Raw genomic sequence first — 4,116 nt, 5'->3', positions numbered from 1 at the left:
AATAAGTGTAACAACAACAAGTCTTGAGGAAAACCCAAGCCACCAGCCTGGCATATGCCAAAGTGTTACCATTTGCTGGTAAACAAATAAAGCATTTTAAGTTCAGATAAAATAAAATAAAACAAAATAAAAAATAAAAGGTAAGTTGAATAGCATGCTGGATCTCAACTGAGGGCAATTAATCTCCCCAGGGGGTATAGAGCATGTCAGGAGACATTTGTGCTCTTCACAGTTGGTGGGTGTGCTACTGGCATCTAGTGGGTTGGAGACTCACGATGCTACTCAACATCCTACAATGCACAGGACAGGCCCCCACAAGCAAAGACTGATCAGTCCCCAGTGTTCATATGCTGAGGATGAGACCGCTAATATTGTGTATTAAAAAGTCACAAGTGCTACGAAAAAAAAAAAATTAAAGGAAGACAAGTCAAGTTGGATAAAGGACCCTGGAGTGCTGGGCTGGGGCAGTGACCAGCAAGTAGGGTGGCCAGGGTTGGGCTCACTGAGAAGGAAAAATGTTTTTATTTTTGTTTTTTTGTAAGGAGCACTTCTTGCATTGCAGCCCCCCTTGTAAGTGCCTACACACACCTTCTGGCATCCCCTCAACCACCCTCAGAAATAGCAAACCGTATCCACTTCGTGTTTAAAAATTTTATTCGATGCCTATTCTCTTGCCTTGTTTCAGAAAGGCATGAGAGAGACAGATGTGATAAAATAAAATGAAGAGATGAGAATTTTTTTTTTAAAAAAAGGAAGACAATCATTAGTATAACTCAGAGTCACGTGTTCTGCACCGTCTTCCCAAGGTCCCCAGTGGGATTCAGCTCCTGAGCACATCCTGTATTGGCTCTTTCTCTTCCCTCTCCCACTTCCCTACATTCCTCCAGGGGCTTCTAGAACCACCGCCCAGGTAAACTACAAGTCCTCAAATCCTTATCTCAGGCTCTGCTTCTGGGGTGACCCAAAGACTCCTTGGCCGTTTCTACAGACCAGCAGAGTAATACACTCAGCCTGGCAGGTCTCCATAAGAGGTAGCTGCTATTATTTTTGCTGTTGATATTATGATCTTTCCATGGTTGCCATCCAAGATCAACTGGGACCTCTAGTTAAATGAATTGTCCAGGTTCATGGAGAGAGTCTGCCAGAAAAGATCTTAGAATTGCTGATTTGTAGCCCGTTTTCCTGGTGGTATACTATAAGGAGGATTGTCAGGTGATGATAAAACTGGATTGCTTCTACTTCACAGGAAGGAATCTGGAGCTCATACAGGAAAGGTGGCTTGCCCAAGGCTACCCAACCAAGAGGTGTTGGTGCCCTGACCCAAAGCCATGTTCCTCCGCCACAGAGACAATTCTCTTAGTTATTGTGGGAGACTGAAAGATCCCAGCCAAATCCCACCCATCTCCTACACAAGCCTCTCTGCGATGTGACTTTGTTACTCCTCACGTCACGTGGAATCAATTTCCTCTCCCTCAGAATCTGGACTATCCACGTGATTTGCTTTCAAAACTGGGCGTGCAGAAGAACCAACACGTGACTTCCGAGTCTGGGCCCCAGGGTGCTTTGCGGCTTCCACACACGAGCTCCTGGGATGCTACAGGTCTCCTTGTTAGAGAGCCTGGCTTTGATCCGTGAGGATGAGAGGCCACGTGGAGGGGAAAGTGGTCCAGATGGCGGCCAGCAGCAAAGATCCTCTTGGCTCTTCCAGCCGTTCCAGCTGCCATCCCAGTGCAACAACGCAACCGATTCTAGGCTAGACCAGGAAAGGAGCCACTGGGTAAACCCATGGAATTGTGAGTTTTAAGCCCCAAGTTGTAGGGTGATTTGTTATCTCGCATAAATAACTGAAACAGTCATAAACATAAACAAGCACATTCTTGTACTCCAAGCAACCGCAGTCTGGAGTATGGGGTGAGTAGGGAGGGGAGCCCCTTTCCCCTGGCAGTTGGGTATGTCAGAGAATGTTCCAAGACAGAGCAGACGGGCCCTTTTTTCCTTTCAACCTGGACGTTCTCAGAAGCGTGACCCTTGTCTCCAGAATCTCAGCCCCCACTCAGGTGTGAATGCAGTCATTTGGCTTCTGGCACTGCAGCTTTCCCAGTGACTTGGGTTGACCACTGCAACTGCTTCTACTCAGAACCAGGCATCTTGTGGATTTCTCTGAGGCACATTAGCAGGTGGCCATGCCAAACTTCCTGTGGCTTCCGGGACACCTGCTTGTCTAGTGTGTGTGCTACCCTATTGCAGACACTTTCCTAGGCACTGGAGATTCAGCAATGGACAGAACTGGCCAAAATTCCCTTTTTTTTTTTTTATAAATTTATTTATTTTTGCTGTGTTGGGTTTTCGTTTCTGTGCGAGGGCTTTCTCTAGTTGCAGCAAGCGGGGGCCACTCTTCATCGCGGTGCGCGGGCCTCTCACTATCGCGGCCTCTGTTGTTGCGGAGCACAGGCTCCAGACGCGCAGGCTCAGTAGTTGTGGCTCACGGGCCTAGTTGCTCCGCAGCATGAGGGATCTTCCCAGAGCAGGGCTCGAACCCGTGTCCCCTGCATTGGCAGGCAGATTCTCAACCACTGCGCCACCAGGGAAGCCCCAAAATTCCCATTTTTAATGGATATTACAATCTTGTGGAAGGGAAGACAGTAAGCAAATGAATATGTACCATGTATTCTAGTGTCATAGAGCAATAAGTATATACACTAGCCTATACTATCCCACCAGGGAGTGAAGGAAAAATGAAGTAGTGTACGGAGGTAGTGAGTGATTTGGAGCAGCTGCTTTAGGATGATCAGGAAAGGTCTTTCTGAAAATGCAATATTCTTTGGAAAATGGTTTGACAGTTCTTCAGTCAGTTAAACATAGAATTACCATGTGACCCAGCAATTCCACACATAGGTATGTACCCAAGAAAAATGAAAACTTACATCCACACAAAAACTTGTACATGAATGCTTATAGCAGTGTGATTCATAATCGCGAAGAAGTGGAACTAAGCCAAATGTCCATTAACTGATGAATGGATAAACACGATGGGGTACATCCAAATGATGAAATATCATACAGCCTTAAAAAAAAGAACAAAGTTCCGATACATGCTATGACGTGGATGAACCTTGAAAACATTATGCTAAATGAAAGAAGTCAGATATAGAAGACCACATATTGTATGATTCCATGTATAAGAAATGTCCAGAATAGGCAAATCTATAAAGGCAGAAAGTAGATTAGTTATTATCTAAGGCTAGGAGTGATGGGGGAAACTGGAGGGTAATGGTTACGGGCTATGGGGTTTCTTTTCAGGATTATATAAAGTTCTTACATTGGTTGTGGTGATAGATGCACAACTGTGTGAATATAATAAAAACCACTGCATTGTACAGGTGAATTATATGGTGTGTGAACTATATTCAATAAAACCAGGAAGATAGGGAGAGAGAGGGAAGGAAGGAAGGAAGGAAGGAAGGATGGAAGGGGCAACATTTAAGCAGAGATCCAAATGAAACAAGGGAATAGCCATGAACATATTGGAGGAAGCACACTCCAGCCAAAGAAAATAACAGGAGCAAAGGCTCAGAGATTTACTCTCATTTATTTAATAGACATTTATTCAACACCTCCTAGGTACCAGACACAGTCCAACGGCTGTGGATATCGCAAAGAAGCAGCTGCAATCTCTGCCCTTGTAGAAGTCACACATTAAACCAAGAATTCCAATTACTATGTTACTGAAACAAAATGTTGCATAAACTCATTTCTTTTTCTAATCAATGGCTTTCTCTCTTACTTTCCTGATTCGCAAGCAGCTCAGATTTTCCTTCCTTTCTCTTGAATTGTCCAAGAATCTTTAGGGACCCTAAAAACCAAGTGTGGGAGGAGAGGGAGCAGAAAGGTTTCCACCCCAAGTGGAGACTGGGTCTGAATCAGACCATTCTTGCAGTTCCTCTCCAAACTACACAGTGGCGCTGTTGAAGACTGGTCTCCAGGGTCTGACCAATGAGATGGGCAGCCTTTTGGATCCAGATACCCACAAGGCAATGCAGTCCTTTGCAGGAGGACGATTATAATCCCTCCAAGGGACATGTGGGCTGAGATACAGACCAGGTACCCACCATGGCA

Source organism: Balaenoptera musculus, chromosome 3, assembly GCF_009873245.2.
Source record: "Balaenoptera musculus isolate JJ_BM4_2016_0621 chromosome 3, mBalMus1.pri.v3, whole genome shotgun sequence".
NCBI lineage: Eukaryota > Metazoa > Chordata > Mammalia > Artiodactyla > Balaenopteridae > Balaenoptera > Balaenoptera musculus.
This window is presented reverse-complemented; position numbering follows the sequence as displayed.